This window comes from Notamacropus eugenii, chromosome 1 (assembly GCF_028372415.1).
Source record: "Notamacropus eugenii isolate mMacEug1 chromosome 1, mMacEug1.pri_v2, whole genome shotgun sequence".
Classification (NCBI taxonomy): Eukaryota; Metazoa; Chordata; class Mammalia; order Diprotodontia; family Macropodidae; genus Notamacropus; species Notamacropus eugenii.
The window spans coordinates 12862709-12884548 of NC_092872.1; the positions used below are offsets into that span (position 1 = coordinate 12862709).

The 21840-nt window shown below is 38.8% G+C and overlaps 1 pseudogene; it reads right to left on the reverse strand.

Annotated features, from left to right (window-relative positions):
- Positions 1 to 1123: 1123 nt before the first annotated feature.
- Positions 1124 to 2159, reverse strand: LOC140533829 (UAP56-interacting factor pseudogene; annotated as a pseudogene).
- Between the last annotated feature and the right edge of the window lie 19681 nt (positions 2160 to 21840).

The window sequence follows — 21840 nt, forward strand, 5'->3', positions numbered from 1 at the left end:
CACTGACCTTTGGCACCTGTGGGTGGAAGGACCTGCTTGGCCACTAGAGATTCTGTCCCTGAAGCTCGCTGGGATCTGCTCCTCTGGGTGCTGCGTGGCCAAGACAGGGCTGGGCTCTGCTCTGGGTCCGGGGCATGACTGACCTTTCGCGTCAGTTTTTCTGGTCTCTCTGGAACAGAAATCTCCTCCACTCTGTTGTTCTGTGGCTTCTGCTGCTCCAGAATTTGTTGGGAGTTCTTTACAAGTATTTTATGGGCTGTGGGTTCAGAGCTAGCATATGTGTATCTTTCTATTCCGCCATCTTGGCTCCTCCTGAGATTTCTAACAAGGGAGATTCAATTTACGATAGTGTTTTTAAAAAGGTCTACATCTATGGCTAGTCTAGACAATACATATGACCTAGATGTGAAACTTCAAGTCCCCATCATCCATTTCTTTGATTAGTCATTCCTTGAATTCATTTTCATTTGATAAAAACTTAAAAGTGAGATTTTTATAGTACCTATTCTCCTTCACGGTCATTATAGGTAATTATGCAAACATGCATTTACAACCTTTAAACACACTAAGACTAATGCCTGCAGTCAAATATCTTGCTAAAATAGTCACTATAGACTTATTCTAGAAAAGTAAAAAGGTATACCGGGAAATTTATCTTCTTTTATGGACCCATTGCCTAAAAAAACCTTTGATCGACAAGGAAATAACAAGTTTCAGGTACACACATGCAAACACTGAAATTCTGAATTTCCTGATGGATGTTTTTGTACCCCTGCTGATGAAATCTATCCTGTCAAATGCCAATCAGAAAAGAAATAGAATGACACAGACTCATATATCTTTAAAAAGAGATTCTAAATGGACATATCTATTCAATCTGAATGGGCAAAGGAAAGAAAAAATACCAAATAGAATTTCTATAAGTCTGTTGCATGTATTTTGCATGAGAAACCAAAGAAGAATGCTACCCCTTTATCATCCAAGTAGAATTTTCAGACCAAAAAGGACACCTTTAAGAATAGATCAGGATTTCCCTGATGTTCTCTTAGGGGATTACTTCATACATTAAAAAAAAAATACTATTCCAAAGTAAAAGCAGTAAGAGTTATTTAGATTTGTCAGTATCAAAACAAAATTCCATGGAATTTCTCGGACACACTTTCTTCTGTTAACTCAACTTTTCAAACAAGTAGTTGTCACTCAAATGTCCCTTTGATGGAGGATCTATCCCACAGTCACAAAGTGGCTTCCTTTGTTCTGACTGAGAGCAATTCTTTGTTCTTTCAGGATTCCAAACCACTCATTCAAAGTCATCCCTGTCTGTTTTCCAACACTGTTTATATCAAATTGTAAGGGAACTCCTTTAGGAATCTTCTTTTCAGGGTGATCCCTTTTCATCAGAAATGATGGTATAGGAATACTAGTTAAACAGGGTCTCTGAGCTACTGAAGAATGTATTGCTCCAGGATTGTCAATGGATACAGTCAAAATCTCTCCATTTGTGGTAGAAGTTCGCCAATGAGGAGTTCTCTTTGCTTCTGGTTTGTCTAATAGTTGTCCTAAGTACACCTGGGCTTGAACCTTTAGGCCTCTTCTGAAAAGAAGAGGTTGCCTGGTATGTGTCTTTTTGCTGATTTAATTTAGTCCCATTCCTGGTGAAATTGACTAGAACATTATTCCTTCTGCTTAACTGGTTACGCCTCCTGAGAACTGGGATTGGTTTCCTCTACATGTCATTTTGCCTCTGAAGGTTTGTCTTCCTTTTTACCATTGGATAATATGTTCTTCTCACTTCGAGGTGGTTGGTTGAGAGGGCTGACTCCTCTACAAATCTCATTTCCTTTCTGAGCTGCCAGGCCAGTGATAACCATACAAATGTCCCCTTCCAGGGCCCATTCTTCCTCTTCAGCCCAAACCATTTTTTACCAAAACCAGTCTGCTACTGTAGCCACTCTCATCCTGAATTGATGGGCACCAGTGTGTTTGAGTCTTCTATTTAATTTTAGAAAATTCTGCTTCCTTTCTTCCTTCTTATTCAATTTGATGGTACCTACAGACATATCAATCTTATTGAGGTTTTCGTGGCTGCTGGTATTCAACGGTTGCCATCCCAAAGCTGAACCTGTTCATCGCTCTAAGTGTCTTCACATGAGGACTTGCCACTGGGGAAGGCCTGTGTCTTGACCCAGCCACCTTCCTCTAGCTTTTTGTTAATCCTTGAGGAAAATCCATTTTTTTTCCCCTTTGAATCTCTGTAGTTGTTATGGAGTTACTCTCTCCTACCAGGTTCAATTTTGGGGTATCTCTGGAGCTATCATAGTTTTATAATGTTCTTTGTGTTTACTCATCTTTTCAGGCCTAATTCCTGAATTGGGACTTTGTGCCAGGGGGCCCCCGATGGTCTTTTGGGTAAGGTGGTAGCCCTGCCTGGTCTTGATCTTGGTCTTGACCTGGTTTCCTGGGCTAATCCCCTTCCTGCGGGGATAGCCCCTCCTGAATCTTTGAGAGTAAGAGCACTGGGTCTTCAGGGCCCTCTTTGGCATTTCAAGACAGAGTCCTGGGAGTTGTTGGTTCTAGGATATTCCAATTAAATGCTGCCACTAGCTATGGCTTCCAGGGTTCACATTGTGAGTTTTTAGTCACCTTGAGACTTTTTCAGGGGAGAACTCTCTAATCACTGAGTCTCAGTAGAGGTACTTAGAGTTGACACATATCTAGGTATATACTAGAGATACATATCTCTGGCTAGTCTGTGATCTCACTGGGAAATCTACATTGAAACTAGTTTGGTTGATGATCCTCCTTTCCATGGGCTTCTGGCTGGATTTTTATGTAATTTTAGGTTGGAAGAAATCACTTAAGTGTAGTTTTTCATTGGATTTCTTGATCATTGTTCAGTCTAGTATGACTTTCAGTTTGTTTTTTCTTGTGGAGCAGGTATGTGGAAAGATGACTATCTACCTCTATTTAGGCAAGCATCTTGGCCAAAAGCTCAGTAGAAGCCATTTAGAGTACAAGTGGGTACCTAGAAAAAAATGAACTACAATTTACATCAGAGTAAATTGGAGGTTTGGTCTACTTGCTCAGATGAGGCCCATATTACCTCAGCAGAGAACATATTTTCCTATCCTGAATTCCTTTCTCCAATGCCTGAGAGCCCTCCCTAAGTTTTTAGCCTTTATAATTTGGGAACAGCATTCATCCAAACAACCTCACCACTCACAATAGCTATTATTTATATGGAATTTTAAGGATAATGAAGTACTTTGAGCATATCATCTTATTTAGCTCTGATAATAATCTCCGAAACTATGACCTATAAATATATATTATTTTCAACATTCTTTTTTTTTTAATTCTCTCCCTTCAGTCTCTCCTTTATTGAGAACATCAATTATACATGTGAAGTCATGCAAAACATATTTCCATAACTAGCTACGTTGCAAAAAAAAGCAAGAAAAATAAAGTGAAAAATGTATTCTTCAATTTTCAGCTGGTTCTTTCTCTGGAAGTGGACAGTATTTTTATTACGGGTCCTTTGGAATGATCTCAGATCACTGTATTGATCAGAATACATAAATCTTCCAGTTGATCATTGTTACAATGTTGCTATCTCTGTTGTTGTAGAAATATTATTCTTATTTGCCATATGAGAAACCAAGGGTCAGAGAATTTACCTTTCTTATGGTCAATTAATCATTTCACAAGCACTTGTTATTGGCCCAAGTTCCAGGGACTCTATTAGGTACTGGGCTTACAAATGCAAAGAATGAAACAATTCATATTTTCATAGAACATATACACCAACAAAGGAGACAAATACATATATAAGTACATATGTACATATGTCATATAAATATACCTATATAATTAGAAATACAAATATTTTCACTGGCTGTCTCTACAATTCTGGAATGCTTTCCCATTTCGTCTCTGCCCCCTACCTTCCTAAGTTTCCTTCAATGTCAGCTAAAGTCCCATCTTCTCCAAGAAGACTTTCCTAGGTCTCCTTAACCTTAGTGGCTTCCCTCTGAAATCACTCCCAACTTATCCTGTATAGCGCTTGTTTGTACATAGCTATTTGGCTGTTGTCTTCCCCACTCAACTCTAAGCTCCTTAAGCACAAAGGCTTTTTCTCTTTTTCTCTTTTGCCTTTCTGCGTATCCACAGTACTTAGCACAGTGCCTTTCACGGAGTAAACCTTTAAGAAATACACTGATTGATAAATATAAAGTAGCTAAATACAAGATGGTCAGAGAGGAAGGACCTTAGTAATTTGGGGTGGGAGGAATCATCTCCCTCATCTTTACATGTGATTTTTTTAATCCTAAGTATAAGACTTTTCATTTATCCCTACTAAATTTCATCTTTTTAGATTAGGCCTAACATTGTAGCTTGTCAAGAATCTTTGGATCTTGACATTGTCCACTGTGTTGTGTTTGTCTAGTTTTGTATCATCTGCGAAATGGATAAACAAGATCTCAATGTATTGATAATATGTAATGGATAAAAATGCTAAACAGCATAGGACTAACCACAGATTTTCAACAACTCTACTATGGAACTCCTTCCAAGATGATATCAAACCATTAGTCACTACTTTTCAGGTCCAGACGTTCAACCAGTTCTATCCGGCTATATTCTTATCTCCCATACAGCCCTCTGTTTTTTCCACTAGGATGGTATGAGAGATCACATCATGTGCTTTGCTAAAATAGCTAAACTCCCTCTACGCTATTCTCAACCTACTAATATAGTAAATGTGCAATGAAAGGAAATAAAATAAGTCTAGCATGACCTCTTCTTGATGTACACAGGCTGGTTTTTAGGATCACTGCTTCCTTTTTCAATGTTCATTAGCTATCCAGTTAATACATGCTAGAATTTTGACAAAAACAAAGGCCTAGAACCTGCAAACTCCATTCATTTGCTTGACACTTTTGAAAATCAGGACTTCTGCCCTTCTGTAATCCTGGGGAACTTTCTCCATTTTTCTCCTTTCAAAAGAAACTAATGATAGGATGGGAAATCATGAAAGCAAGTTCTTTTAGTCGACTGGGATGTAGGGGAGTTCATCAAGTGACTCTAGACTTCGTGACTTTATATTCTTCAAGGGAAGATTAACACCATATTTCTATTTCATTCTATTTTTACTTACCTTGAGTATCAATTCTATAAAATCTAAGTTAGATGAATTGCCTGTGCACGTACAATGGTCTTTCATAATCCCCACATTTCCTTCTCTTTGGAATTGTTTTTCTAAGTCTTCAAACTTTTCAATCTTCAGTTTTTTCATTCCTCCCAGGGTGACATTCACTATACAAAACTGTAGTCCACATTATACAGCATATTTTTTCTTGTTTATTAAAAAAAAATATTTTTCTATTGAAACTGACCACAATTTTGGAAACAGAAATTATTGTCAACATGTATCTTTCATTCATTCACTCTATTTTTATGTGAAATTTTTATATTTTTCCAATTATATGTAAAAACAATCTTTAATATTTGTTTCTTAAAAATTTTGAGTTCCAAATTCTCTCCCTCCCTCGTTTCCTTCCCCTCCCCTTCAGAAGGCAAACAATTTTATAGATTATTCATGTATAGTCATGCAAAACATATTGCCATGTTAGCCAAGTTGTGAAAGAAAACGCAGACCAAAAAATCCAACCAAAAAATCAATAAAGTAAAAAATAAAAAGTATGTTTGGATCTGCATTCAGACTCCATCAGTTCTTTCTCTGGAGGCGGATAGCATTTTTCATCAGAAGCCCTTCAGAACTGCCGTGGATCATTGTATTGCTAAAAATAGCTAAGTCATTCATAGTTGATCATCATACAATATTACAGTTAATTGTGTACAATGTTCTCCTGGTTATGCTTACTTCACTTTGCACCAGCCTACTCCTAAAAAATATTGGTTACATTTTATTTTTAACATCACCTCCATTTGCAAACCTGTCATTCTTTCACCCCATGTCTTTATGGTGCCACCTCTTATTTCCCTCATTCTGAACTTACATATCTAAAAGTTTGGTTGTGGACTTCATTATCTAAAAGTCAAGACTGGATTAAGATAATTTATGGGAAGTCAAGCACAGAATAATTAAACTGATGGTGATGTTTGGACTTCATTTTTGTATAGGCAAATTACTATCATACTATAATATCATACTATCATACTATACTATCATACTATACATAACATACTATCATATGTTATCCATCTTCCTACATTCTTATACACATCTGGCAGTAGACAGTAAGCTCACTAAAGGCAAGGACCATATTTTGTTCATCTTTCCATCCTCTACTGTAATCATTTTTACCAAATGATGATATAACACGTCAGTAGTGCCTTGGGACTAGGACTGAGGTTTCTTAATTCCCAAGTTTAGTTCCTTTTTTCTGGATAGCAAGAGTGGGACTGAAAATTACAAAGATATTGTTTGCAGGTATAAATGAATGACAAAATTTCAGGAATTGTGATGGCTGAAATGGTGGCTACAAACAAGAAAAACTGCCTGTTTTCGAACCAATAATACTTGCAATTATCCTAAAGTCCACCAGATGTCATCATCACTCTGCATTCTCTTGAACTTATAATCACGGTTTCTTCCTTAATGAAGGCTCTGGAAATATTGGTAGGCAGGATGTTTTTTTAGTGTTTCACTTTTTTCTAGCTCTTCTTGTGAAAGATATTTTCCAGCTGAGCCTCTTAGGAATACTTTAGAATACAGTCAGGATTCCTTTCTAACATATACTTCTAAGTTTTGAGGAAAGAGAGAAAAATCAAAGACATAGTTGAATTCTTAAAGCAATCAAGCAGCTCTTATTAAGAACTTATTAAAAATGATAGAAGGGGAAAGAAACAGATGCTGGAGGGGATGTGGAAAAATTGGGACACTAATTCACTGTTGTAAAACTGTGAACTGATCCAAACATTTCGAAGAGCGATCTGGAATTATGCTTAAGGAATTATAAAACTATGTATACCCTTTGATCCAGCAATGCCACAATTAGGTCTGTTTCCCAAGGTGACTAGGGAAAAAGAAAAAGAACTTGTATGTTCTTAAATATTTGTAGCAGCTTTCTTTGTGGTGGTAAAGAATTGGGAATTGAGGAGATGCCCTTCAATTGGGGAATAGCTAAACAACTTGTGATATATGGTCGTGATGGAACACTGTTGTGCTATTAGAAATGGTGAGCTGGTTAATTTTAGAAAACACATGGAAAGACCTTCATGAAATAATGAAGAGTGAAATGAGTAGAACCCAGAGAATGTTGTGCACAGTAACAGAAAAGTTGGAGTAAGAACAATTTGGAACGACTAAGTCACTCTGAGTATCAAAATACTCACATCAACAACAAAAGGTCTATGAAAATGGATGCTATCCACACCCGAAAAAAGAACTCATAAATAGAAGTATGTAATATATGGTTTTACTACTACATACACACACACGTGTGTACACATATTTGTGTTTAATGGTACTCTTTAAGAGAGGGAGAAAAAAACTAAGTGCACAGTAGAAAACCAATGAGAACTTAGAAGGAAGCACAGAAAAGCAGGGTAGCTTTGAAAAGGATGTGTAATATCTATTACATACTTTTTTAAAAAAAAGCACAGTATGAAATAGAATTTCATGATTTTATATTGAATTCTCTTTTTATGTTGTGCTGTTTTCTTTTTTTGTCTTTTTCTATTTAAGTTCAAAATAAAAATTGAAAAAAACCACCCTATTTTCAGATACTGATGCTGTGGATACAAAGACAAAAATGAAAACAGTCCCTGTCTTGAGTGACCTTATGAGGGAAGGAAACATGGACATAAGTATGCAGAAGTTGTTGCAAAAGTTTCAGTACAGTTTTAAATCTAAAGACTTTGGGGACACCGTGTACATTTGACAAGACAATGGCCCTGGGGTGGGAGTGGGGGTTGGGTGTGAATGAATAAAAACTTTATAAAGAAGGTATCACTTGAACAGAGTTAAAGGAAATAAAGGATTCCAAGAAGCTGAGGTGAGATTCGGGGATGGAGGGGAGGTGTACCTTCTAGGCATGGAGGACATCCTGTGTGAAAGAGATAGGAGACTGAGCAAGAAGAAAAGTTTAACAGGATTGAAGAGTTAAGAGACAGGGAATAAAGTATAATAATGTTGGAAATGTAGTTTGGGGCCAGGTTGCAGGGACTTTAAAAGTTAAGCAAGGAGCAGTTAGGTAGGGCAGTGGATACAGCACTGGCCATTGGGTCAGGAGGATCAGACTCTTACTGTGTGATCTTAAGTCACTTAATCCCAACCACCTCCAAAAAGGCCCCCCAAAACTAAGCAAACGATTTTCTATTTCTATTGCCTGGAGGCAGTAGGGAACTAAGAAGTAAGTCAAGTAGGGACCATACGATCGTAGACACAGAACTAGAAGGGATCTCAGAGAGTCTGGGTAGAGTGGAGGGAAAGAGGATGATGTGGGAAGACTAAGGAGAGAAAGTCTGGAATAGTCCTGGGGAGAGTCAGAGGATCACTTAAGTTCCAGGACTAACATTATACATTGGGGACAGCACTGTGTTTGGAATCGGGGAGATCCAAATTTGAGACCAGACTGCTACAACCTCGGGTGTTACTGTATCTTTCTCCTGTTGTTCAGTCATGTTCAACTGTTCCTGACTCCATTTTAGGGTTTTCGTGGCAGAGATAATGAAATGGTTTGTCATTTCTTCTCCAGCTCATTTTACACATAAGGAAACTGAGGCAAACAGGATAAGTGACTTGCTCAGGTTCCCACAGAGGTCAGATTTTAACTCAGGATGATGATGAGTTTTCCTGACTCCAGACCCAGTGCTCTATCCACTGCACCACCTAGCTGCCCCTATAACCCCACCTGTAAAATTAAAGGATTGGATTAGATGGCTGTTAAGGTCCCTTCCAATTCTAAAACTGTGATCTTAAACAGTCTTGCTGAGGCAAAGGCCAAGTTGTAATAGTATAATAAGTGTATGGTGGACCTAGTCTGCTCATCTACATGACTGTACTCTGGCTGTATTCAGCAGCATCTCAGAAGTGGGCAGGAGTTGGGGAACAAGTGATTCCCCAGCATAAGGCGATGTAGATATGAACTGCTTAAACACAGGGTGGTTGTTGGAACAGAGGAAATTGAGATGTCTGTAGTACATGTTGTAACGGAAAGGCCCGATGAATTGGGTCAATCCCCAGTTACTTTACTTTTGGTGCTGGAATGACAGAGACACTTGTGGGTCATCCCACAGTTAACAAAAGGAGCTTCCCATAGCTATGGCATAGAAAGCATATTTAAGAAGAGCATTCTAGCACTTAACTTAGGGAGCTCTATGGAAATATGGTTATCAGAGCAATGTGTGGTGATTCACACAGCTTCTCATATAGCTACCAAATCTGAAGGGCCCCAACTCCAGATAAATGGAAACTTCTGTGTCCTTAGATGACTGGGGAGACATATCCCTACGACCAAAGTACACCAGGAATGTTGCATCAAGGGAGGTGCCAATCATGTCCAAGGGCTAACTATGTTGCCTTTCAGGGTGGAGGGGAATCCAAGCTTACATCGCTGGGGAGGACAACCCTGGTAGATAGTAGTCCTATCACATACCACCCCTTAGTAGTAAGATTCTAAGAATGTTTTAGAGGACCTTCTGTCATTTAACTCTTTAGGGCTTTTAACTGGACAATCTTAAGCTTTCAGATATGAGGACTGCTATATAGGTGGTATTAGGGATAAAAAGAGGGAAAAAACTCTAAACACCAAAGATTACAAAACAAAAGACAAATAGGACATTAACATACACAAAAAATTTTTAAGAATTCCTCTTGAAAGGATCAAAAAAAATGTGGAAGAGAATGAAGACTACACATGAGTCTTTTCCTCCTTTCTTTACAAGTTCCAGATATTAACAATCTGATCCATGTGGTGAATGATGCCAAATCTTTGCAGTTCAATGCAGGTCTCCTGATATAAAGGTGGTGGAGATAAACAACAACAGTGCTGGCAACGTCACTAGGACCACAGCAGACGGTGACACGTGTGGCAATCATGGAACACTCAAAATTACTCATCAGGGTCATTTGTAAAGTGGCTGAGAGAATCCTTTTCTGGCATGCAGCCTCCCCAAGATCGACATCAATACTGAAGCTTTCCTCATACCAATATCTGCTCAGTATTCCCTGGCACCTCCCCTCCCTCTTCATGGGAGCCACGTCAAGGGGATGATAACAAAATCTTTGCTATTTTAGAGGCCTTTATGGAGCAGCAGCCTTCTCACAAGCTAAATGAGGACCGTCACATCTTCATCCAAGGACTCGGGATTACTACTAAGTCAGGGAAGGAATGTCCTCTACTTCAGGGATACGTGTATATGAATAAATAGACATAGACAGATAGATAGATGGATGGATGGATGGATGGATGGATGGATGGATGGATGGAATGATAGATAGATGGATATTCACCATAGTTATACAGCAACATTTTCTTCCTCCCCATGCTGTTAGAAACCAAGGCACCTCCTAACTATACCACACAAGTTTTTTTTTGGGAAGGAGTTGTCCAGACCATATCAGAGAAAAGGAAGCCTGCCAATTGAAGTGAACATGAACTATTTCCCAAGGGTGTATGGTGCCCTCTAAGAGGTCAATGTCGTTAAAGGCCCAGGCAACTCTGCACCACAGAAGGAATAAGGAAAGTCCAGAAAGGGTCTGCAATAAGGATGCATATTCTTATTGGGTAAGTGTTTTTGGAGATTGAAACCAAGAAAACACATCCATAAAACTCTTTCCCTTTCTGGACTGGCATCGGTTCATCATAAACATGACTTCTGGAACCTGATCTATTCAGGCAGTGCATGATGATGCAGCTGCTGATTAGCAGGGGCAAACCTGTGCTAAAATGGGATAAAAAAGTCACTTTTCAGTTGGGGATGAGTTGAGGGCTGCATGATGGACACACCAAGTGGACATTACATTTAAAAAATTTGATATTTTTCAATGAACAAAAACCAATACACCCAAACTATATACATGTTTATATGTGGTGGGAGAGGCGGTTTAGGAGGAAATAAATTCTATTTTCTCTGCTTTCTATCCACCCCATTGGAAAAAAAAAATCCTTGTTTTATATATATACACACACACACACATACACAAATCCTTGTTTTATATATATAAATCCTTGTTTTGCATATATATATATATAAATTCTTGTTTTATATATATATATCAGAAAAAAGTCTTGCTGTGTGGTCTTTATGTTATTTCATAAATTGGTTTTAGTTCTGCAGTAATTCATAATCTTCCCAGGTTTCTCTGAAATCATCCCCTTTGACACTTCTTACAGCAAATTCATACACCATAATTTGTTCAGCCACTCCCCAGCTGATAGGTACCCCCTTAGTTTCCACTTCTTCACTAAAAAAAAAGCAATTACATTTTTGTGCATATGGATTCTTTTTCTCTTTAATCTCTTTGGGGTATGTTTCTAGCATAGTATAACTGGGTCAAAGAGTCTGCACAGTTTAATAACTCTTTTGGGGGGAATGGGTGCAAATTGCTTCTAAGAATGGCTTGAGTAATTCACAACTCTAACACACGCCTTCATATGCCTGTTTTTCTGAAAACCCTCCAAAATCTTCAATATGGTGGTTATGAAAGGGACCCTCAAAATTGGTTTAATCCAACTGACACAAGGAGATTAGTTGGGCAGGAAGAGCTGCCTTGTTCTTAATTAGGGCGATCCTATGGTCTTTTGCCCAGTACAACATGCCATTGTAGTCTCCACGGCCGTATTGGTATAACGTTAATGTAAGGTTCATGGTGGGTGAGGACAAGAGTTAAAGATCTTCTCCTTAGGCCTCAATACTTTTTGTTAATTTCCACTGAGGCACTGGTGGGGTCAGAAGGTTGTGCTCTCAAGCTCTGAAAAGTGTATAAATACTCTAAAGTGAGGTTTCACTTTGGGGCTTACTCATGGGAAGTGCTTGTTTGGCTAAACAAGACTCTGGGTAACTACTAAGGAGTCTCCCCCCACTTTGAAAAGCCAGATGTTGGTGTTTCTCTCTCTGGTAGCTATGTATGTATATAACGGTCAGACAGTTGGAAGCCCCATCTGTTGGTCTTTATTTTTTCTGTTTGTATTTTCTCCGAACATCAGGGTGCTGACTTTTCCCCCTGAACTAAGTGAATGATATATGTGTTTGATTAAAGTGACTGTTGACTCAACAAAGTTGCTTTCCTTTTAGGAAAGCTGATCTAAGAACCTGTACAGCAGGCCCTCCTGTGTATGCTGGGGTCCTTGCTGTTATATTTAGCGATGGACCCATTATCCAATCTCTCTACTGTTCTAGTTGTGGTTCCAAATTGTCTGTTTACTTCAGAAGAGAGGAAATGGTATCTCTGATGATAGCTGACATGCCCCACATATAACTGTATGCAGGGGGAGGCATTGGCAAAATTTCTTCGTTGGTTTGGACTCCAAAGGTTTAAACCCTTGATGAGGATCTCCAGGCCTGCTCTTTCTTGATCCCAGGCACATGGGCACCACTTAGGAATCAGTGTAGAGGAAGGTCTTCTTTGTCCTGTTTTTCAAGACTCTCTTACATGCCAGCTATGCAGCCTGTAATTGAGCCCACTAAGAAGACCTGCCAGGATCTCCTTGCCCCCACCCCCATCACTAGGGCTTACCCTGTTTTACGAGGTCTATAATGTCCAGTTGCAAATACCTTTCTTGTAGCAGATGGACCCATCAGAAAACCAGGCAAGGAAGCATTCTTTGGGAGTTAGATTTTTACTGGTAGGTGCCAACTGGGCCAGGAAAGGAGGTTAGGTTCCAGGATTTGGACTGTTGTAGTCACAGTCTCTTTGTGAAGGGCTTTAACGCCTGAGACACCTTTTTTAGCACCTTTATTTTGAAAGTACCATTTCCATTTAAAGAGATGCTACCTATGCCCTCTTCATTTTGTTAAGGGCCATCTTGCATCACCAAAATTATAACAGGTAATACTGTATGGCCCTTGGTTATTTGTCTAGTAGCAATTAAATCCCAGAAAGAGTTGCGCAAATGTTTTTCCATTTTTACAAAATTAACTATCTCTTACTTTCTTTTCCTTCTATTTCAAACCCCTCGTGGCTAAGACAACCTTTATAATAGAGAAGATTCTTAGAAAATGGTGGAGTAGGTCAGAAAATTCCAAACTCTTTAAGATTTTCCCCCACAAAAGAGTTAAAATAAAATACTACCTTAGGGCAAACAAAGTGTGGGTGGAGATAGATAAAGCTACAGGCACAGCAGGAGTCTTCCTCTGAAAATTTGAAAAACTAGGAAGAAAAATCCCAGGACAAGGTTTGATCCCAGTGAAGAGTAAACACCTCCAGGGTAGGGTCTGTTTTAATAACAACCTGCAATTTCATTGGGTTAGTTTGGTTTGGGGAGTTGCATCACCCAGTTATAGGAACTTTTACCCCTCTGAATAGTGAGGGGAGTTGGGCGTTTGAGCCTGGGAAAATTCAGGGAAGCTTTGTTGATAAGAAGCACCAGACCCAGCTGTGCTGTGAAGCTTTGGGTGATAAGAAACCAGCACATGCCTGGTAAGTACATAAGTAGTTCCGCACAAAGACCCTGCCTGTGGGCACTTACAGGAGGTTACACATTTGGTTTTGTTTCCAGGCTAGAGGGGACAACCGAAGATCTGGGGCAAGAGGCACCATCCCCCATGGCTAGAGGTGATTACAAATATTAAGCTATGACCAGAAAAAATGCACAGAAAGGATCCAACCATAGAAAGCCATTATGGGAAAAGAGAGGACAAGAGTTCATCTTCAGAGGAGGAAAGAGAAGTAAAGAAACCCCAAAAGAGTAACATTAAATGGTCACATGCCCAAAAAGAATTTATAAAAGATCTTAAAAAAAGACTTTAAAAATCAAATGACAGAGATGGAGGAAAAGCTAAAAAAAATAAGAATAACCCAAGAAAAACAAGGTTATGAAAGGAAAGTCAACCAATTAGAAGAGGAAATTCAGAATCTGAAGGAAGAAAATGAGACCCTGAAAATCAGAATTGGGCAAAGTGAAGCCAGTGAAATTATAATAGATCAGGAAATAATTAAAGAAAATATGAATAATGAAAAAATAGAAGAGAAAGTAAAACATTTTTTTTTTTTTGCCAACTACATCTTTTACTAAAGTCAAGTGAAGGGGATACGGGTAGGGAAAGAGGGAGGGTATGGAATCTACCACTAATCTCAGCTAGACAAACTGTTCTTGAAATTAAAAAAGGCTGTTCCCAAAAAATTATATGTAATTACTGTAGTAATCAGTTTATTACACAGATTAATCATTCTTGAACACAGAAGCTCCAGAGGAGAATTGGATTTTTAAATATACACAAGTATTTCTGTCAAATGAATTTTTACCCTTACATCCAGATAGACCTAAGCAGTCAAAAAACATAAGAAAAATTAAGAGCTATTAGCTATGTATTAACTGAGAAACCACATACAAATCAAAGAAGTATTGGGGGGAAGAGAATGATGGAGAAGAGCTGGAAAAAAAAACACCCATCAGAAAGTACAACATCTTATAAGAAAAATAGTAGATTTGGATCAAAAAAGAGAAAATATAAAAATAATCAGACTAACTGAAAGTTCATGATCAAAAAAAGAATCTTGATAAAATAATAGAATTAAAGAAAAGTATCTTGAAGCATTACAACAAGGGGGGGGGGTTAGAAATATGAAAAATCCATTAATCACCACTTAAAAGAGATCCCATCAGGAAAACTCATAGGAATATCACAGTCAAATTCCAAAACCCCCAGTTCAAGGATAAAATATTAAAAGCATCAAGATTAAAACAATTTAAATACGATGGAGCTACAAGTAGACTCACACAAGACCCAGTAGCAGAGACATTAAAGGACCACAGATATTGGAACACAATATGTCCAAGAGCGAAAGAATTGGGGCTCTGGTTGAAAATATCACACCCTTCAAAGTTAAGTATTATTCTGAATTTTAAAAAATGGACATCTGATAAACTCCCAGACTTTCAAGACTTTGTAAAAAAAAAAAAAAAAACCCTGAACTTAATAGATCTGACCCAAGAACCAAGAGAAATAGAAGGTATATACCAAAGATTGATTATAAGGGATTCTTAAGGACAGATGGTTTACCTTTTATATATGTAAAATGTATGTCTAAGATTCTTATTAGTAACTGGGTAGCTCATAAGAAAGATGGGAGTAAACCTGACTATGATATTAATTTAAAAAGTAAAACCATTTAGGAATAGCTAAAGAGAGTAATTATTTTATACAAATGAGATGCAAGAGGAAGAATCAATACAGAGGAATTAGATGGGGGAGAAGGGTTGGTAGTTCTGGTAACCTACTTTCAACAGGAATGGCTTTAAGAGGAAACAATGCATATTTAGGAGAATATAAAAGTCTTCTAAATTATGAAGAAATAAAATTGTACAGGCATAGGGAGGGGGGAGAGGACAAGGGAGGGATCTTTAGGGGGATGGGTGAGGAACAGGTAAAAGGGGGGGTATAGGAGGGTGTTTAGATTTATGAGAATGGGAGGACAGGGGAGGGATCCTGGGGGAGAGGGTAGGCAAGTAATAGGAGGGCAAGGTGGTGGGCAGAAGTAAAGTAGAGGAGGCAGGAGGGATAGAAATATGCACAAACATAAAAACAAAGATCAGGAGCAGAATATGCTTGGGAAAATATTATGTCTACATATGTATGTATATGTATTGGATAAATACATAACTAAACTTTATTGTGGCCTTCTGGGGGTGGGGAAAGGGAAAAAAAGAACCAAGTAAAAAAGTTCACAGCAGAGAAGAAAACTCACAAGGAAGCGAAGATGGACAGTTCTCACTTGTACATACACCTCGTGCATTATTTATCATACAGGCTTTCTTGAGAGGAAAATTTGCTACATATTTTGAATCCTCTCATGTTCTGCTATGCACGCCATGCTTTTTTTCTTTCTACTTTGTGTTTAAGTACCAATATTTAAATTTATTATATATTTTTCTTTTCTGTATTCTGTATTTGTTTTGGCCCTTTAGACTAAAAGAAAATTAAAATAAAAAACCTTATAATAAATATGCATAGTTAAAAATAATTTCTCACATTGGCCACATCTCAACACGTATGTTCCATTTTGCATAATGAGCCCATCTCTTTTCTGTCAGTCATTGAGCATTCTTCATGACTAGTCCTTTAAAAATTGTGGGTCATTGTGTTGATCAGAGTTCTTATAAGCAACTGCTTTCCGAAATGGACATAATGAGTAGCCTCTTTAGAGAACCTGCGAGATCTGTTAGGGATACTTATTCTGGCCACTAGCTGGTACTTGTCAAAAGCTCCACTCTGCCTAGATTTTATGGACAGATGCCTCCAAAAACATGGGCTTTGCAGGATCTCAAGGGTCTAAGATAAGAAAGCTAGATGGCCTATTTTGATCCTTCAAGCCATAACCTGTCCCAGACTCCACTTGAAAGAGGAGGACTGGTACAGATCTATAGCTAAGTATATATAAGTATATAGATATGTATGTGTGTACGTATATGCACATATATACAAACATTCATCATGATACCTGGATGGGGAATGTGGGTTCTTCTTAAGAGTCCAATAAGTTTCTGGGCTTCTTTCTTAAATTATGAATATTCTTCCTTAGCTTATTCGGGGGTATATTTGGAATCCTCTGGGTTTTTCCTACCCACTGTATTCCCTAAAACTTGACTGAGTGGGCTGGATCTCGGATTTTCTCACAATTGATTACTGCTTGTCCCTCGTCTATCAAATTTAGGGTTTTTATGGCCATGGTCTCATTCAGCCCAGTCAAGAGTAGTGTAACTAATTAACTTTAAAAAGAAAAGCTCCTTTGAAGTCTTTGTCCACCAGAATGTGTTAAGGGGGTATTCAGGTAGCCCTGTAGAAGGACAGTAAAGGTATCTTGAACTCCCTGCCAAGTGAAAGCAAATTGTTTTTGACTGGTCTTAGCAACGAGACTAAAGAAAAAGGTATTTGTGAAGTCAATCCTCATACCACTCACTCCTAGGCCTGGGTTACCTGGTCTCCAACAATAAGGAAGTCCGAAATGACAGCGGTAGGGACGATGATTTTGTTCAACTCCTTGTAGTAAGCTGCTAAGTGCCAATTGCCCTCCCAATGAGTTACATGAGACTGTTGTAAGGAGTTGGCATGATGAAGTACTATTTCATCTTCATTACTAGAGAATTTTTCTCTGGAAACCAATAACATTTGAGGTTAATTCCACAGGATGTTTCAGGAAACTTTTAAGTGTTTCTATTGGCCCTACTCATAATACCTGCAGTTTGGTAAAAGGACCCAAACAGATGCTGACTCCTAAGAGTTTGTGACCCTTTTCCATTATACTCTGCCCTCTATAACCACTGGGGACGATCCAAGTAGGACAAGAATGGTAGGTGGTGCCGTAGGTTTGGGCAGGGTTGAAGGGTGCCAGATTTAGCACTCCTGACTTCCCCACAGACTGGCCATGTTTTGCTTTATCAACCCTGTCATATAGAAGCCACACTCAAAGCTCCCTCTGCCCACCTGGTTAGCAGGATGATTTGATGGGCACTATGCCTCCTCCCTCCATCCCTAGTGTGCCTGTTTATGCTGCCAACAGTATTTGTCCAGGTCCTGTTGTACTGATCTCCTGCTTAAATTTCACTAGTTGATCAATCTGCACCTGTCTGGGTGTGTAGCAAAAAAGACCTACAGTTAAAGCTTGAAGCCATTTCACTGGGGTTTTGCTCAGAAAGGAGGACATAAATGTCCCTGAGGCAGACTGGTGGGAGGGATACACATAGATTCAATATATCAAACCCATTTCATTTACGAACATCAATCCTTACTTTGTAGTTCACCAAGGGGAGCCAGGTATGTGCAACTTTTCTAGCTTAGTCACTTGAAAAGAGACCCAGGAAGGTCTCCATGCAGACTGAATCAACTGGCTTTGCAAAATGGAGTCCACACAACACTAGCTCCGCAAGCCTAAGCAGCCCAGCTACTGAGCTACTACCTCCACTCTCCTGACTCCTCAGGTTGTTCTCTGAACTCTCTTAGAACCTTCCTACCTTCTAGAGAGTATATGATAAAAACTGGGATTCCTAACTACTGGTTCCCAAGTCTCCCTCCTACTCTCACTCTCAATTTCATGTCTTATAGTTCTAAGCAATGCAGTGAAACTTCTGGATTGGGGGCAGCACTTCCAGTCAAAGCTTCTCAGTTTCTGCCTGTGACCTTGGTGTGTTTCCCACTTACATTTAGTTGTGCTATCACTGCCTTCATTCCAGTTCTTAAAAACTGAGAACCTGTCTCGATTTGCTGAATGTGCTAGGCTAATTGACTTTCAGTTGTCTTCTACCATCCAACCTCTATCGGCTGATCAATAATCAGGCAATTTGGAACTGGTACTTTATCTTCCCTGGCAGGCTCTTTCAACAGCTACTGAACTGTTTTATCAGTGGGAGCCTGCCCTCTGTTCCATTGAGAGAACTCTGTATATCACAATTCAATTCAATAAGCACTAAGCACCTACTATGTGCCTAAGCACATGGAGTACCAATAAGACAGACAGTCCTCCTACTTTGGGGAACAGAGAATGGGGTTAGGAAATGTAAAGTATATGGAGAAATGTTAGTACTTGAATTTCTGATCTTTAAGCAGAAGACTTCCCTTTTCTGACCACTCAGTGTACTTAGGTCTCCTATGATTCTTGGGTACCTTAGTATAAGCAATTTACCATTTTTACTATTATACAGGCAATATGGTGTAGTGGATGGAGGGATGTCCTTGGAATCTTTCTCCTGACACATCCTAGTTAAGTTAAGTGACAAGTGACCATAAATAAGTCACTTAATCTCTTGATATCCCAGGCAACTCAAACTCAGTTACAGATGAAATGACCATCTACCAAACTGGTAGAAGAGTTTCCTCCATATCAGAAGTTCCTCATGCAAATAAAATCACAGGTCCAGCTCTGTCCCACAATGACCCCACCCCCACTCCCCTCAGAATACAGAATACAGAAATACACACATAGCAGCTGTTCAATATATTAAACCAAGCATGAGTCATTCAGGGGAATCAAGGATGGTTTTTTGGGATTGCCTAGAGATACATCTGGGAAAGGGAGATAAAAGTAAATAATAAAAGATTTGGGACTGCACCGGGACCAGGGAACATGATTAACCTAGTCCAGGCTAAGGGAAGTAGCACTTACAAAATATTTTAACTGATTTTTTTATTTTTAATATCACCTTCATTTCTATATTGTCCAAAAATGGTAAGGATGAGAATAGCAATAGTCAGTGCTGGAGGCATTCTAGCTTCTCAGTTAACTTACATTCAACCACTTGTTAAACGTTCCTTCTTCAGGGTAAACATTCCCTTCTTCTTTAATAATCTCATATAAAATGAAGATCTAGCTCTGAATACTTTTTTTCTGGAAACTCTCTCTGCCCCTTTTCTGCAGTATAACAAAGAACTGGAAACAGTATAGCTAGAACATTTCTAACACAGAAGTAGAACGGACTGTTACTGACCGGTAAGATTAGACAGGACTAGTAGTCGTCTTTGTTGGTTTCGGGGTTACAAAGTGAAATCTCAAGAGTTTTCTATTTCTCTTATTCCTAGTGATTTGTAGCACTCTTGCATGTGGCTATTAATAATTCACCCCTAGACCCAGGTGTGAAAGGTATCTGATCCAGTTCTCTTCTATTTCTTTTTTTAATGGTATGATCTATGACACTCAGGTTATATAGCCACTTTGAATTTACTATGGTATATGGTATAATATGTCGATAAAACTATCATTATAGTTTTAATTTATGCTAGGCTGCTTTTGGTTTATGCTTTGTTGTTGTTAACTCACTTCTGACACCATTTGTTTTTTGGCAAAAATACTGGAGTGGTTGGCCATTTCCTTCTCCAGGTCACTTAATAGATTGAGGAACTAAGGCAGAAAGGGTGAAGTGACTTGCCCCGGGGTCACGCAGTTCGTACATATCTGAAGCCAGATTTGAACTCAGGAAGATGAGTCTTCTGGATTCTAATCCCACTCTGTCACCTCGCTGCCCTACTTTATTCTTTATTTTTTATCCATTAGATAAGCTTTTCCTAAGTAATTTGTGAGAGCAAGTGTTACTATCACATTTACAAATTAGGAAACTGAAGCTCTGAGGAGAGTTAAATGGCTTGTCCAAGATCACAGTTATTAAAAAGCATCTCAGAGAGGATTCAGACTTGAGTCTTCTCACTTAATATCCAACACTCAGAGAATATCAGAGTTTGGAGGTATCCTAGAGACTTATCCAGCTCACTTCTGCCTAATCCCCTAAGCCTTACCAACTAGTAGCTCTTTTCAGTATGTCACAGTAGCAATAACTCAGATAAGTTTGTTGTAAGACAGGACAACATGGAGAAATATTCAAAGTGTTCACTTAAAATTGAGATTTGTTTTAAGATGCCCCGTTCAGGTTTTGGCAAATTTACAGGAGTTCAGGGGCAGACTGTAGAGATAAAGAAGTATAAAGTATGATTCCTGTTCAGAAAGAGTAGATAAATCTGCACCTTTATAAAGGACCTCGATAGTTAAGAATATGAGGGTTTCAGTACATTATTTGCAAATAAAAAAGGCAAGGAGACAGATGGATAGGCATCAGAGGAAATAAACTTGTCTCCAACATATAGATTATCCCAGGAACTTTCCTAAAACCACTCATTTGACATAAAGAAGAGAACCTTAGAATTAAAAAAAACAAAACAAAACAAAACTCGCTAAGATGACTATAGCCTGATTATGACCCACTCCGTTGAGATGAAGATTTGAGTAAAGTATTAGATGGTCATTTTGTTAGGGTGAGGTCCATCAATGAGGGTACCTAGTCCAGAATCAGGAAGACCTATTCAAAGGAAAGACTAAAAATCTCTGCTCTCATACCTTCTGTCTGGGACATGGCATGGTTCAGACAGCAGGTCCAGGCCCTGAGGCAGTAAACTGGGGAGGCTTCTGCCAATCCTAGGCTAAAATTTTCTTGCTCTTTCTGAAATAGCAATGCAGTATTTAAGTCAAGGATTTCAGGCCAGCCTGAAGCTGAAGGTAGTAGAGATTATAGCTGCCCTTCAAGAAGCAAAACCCAGTCTACCACTGGAACAATCCTACGCACCAGTGATGAGGACTTTCTGAAGAAAGAAAGGATATGGAGGCCCTAGGAGAGTGCCCTTTCCATGTGTACCTGAACTCTACTTTTAAGTTTGTGCCCACCCAGAAACAGTGTACATGTTGGGGGGGAGGAGGGGAGTATAGGCCATATGAGGATGTTTGTGTATATACTGTTCTTGCTATGCCATTTGAATGCCTTTGTTAGAAGCTAATTAAGTCTAGTTAATGAAATATTCACAATGGTGAACATTTATGAGTACCCACAGGGTTAACTCTGGAATATGGAAAATAGTTACTCCTCTGCAGACCTAACCCACAAAAGATCCCAACTTTGGGGAATATCTCAGAGTAGGTATTACAGTACTATGGTTCTTAGAAGGAAAATACTTCATCATATTTAGAAAAAACAAGGCATGTATAAAGTAACTAGACTAGTGGTTCCCAAACTTGTTTCTGTTGATAGTAGAGCATTATTCTTTGCTATGAGGATTCTTGGAATGCTACAGAAGAGTTGGGAGATGCAGGCCATCCAACTGCAGGTCTATGTTTCATACATTCTCAGCATACCTACGAAGAACTCAAAGTATCTAAGCACATCCTCTGATGACTGA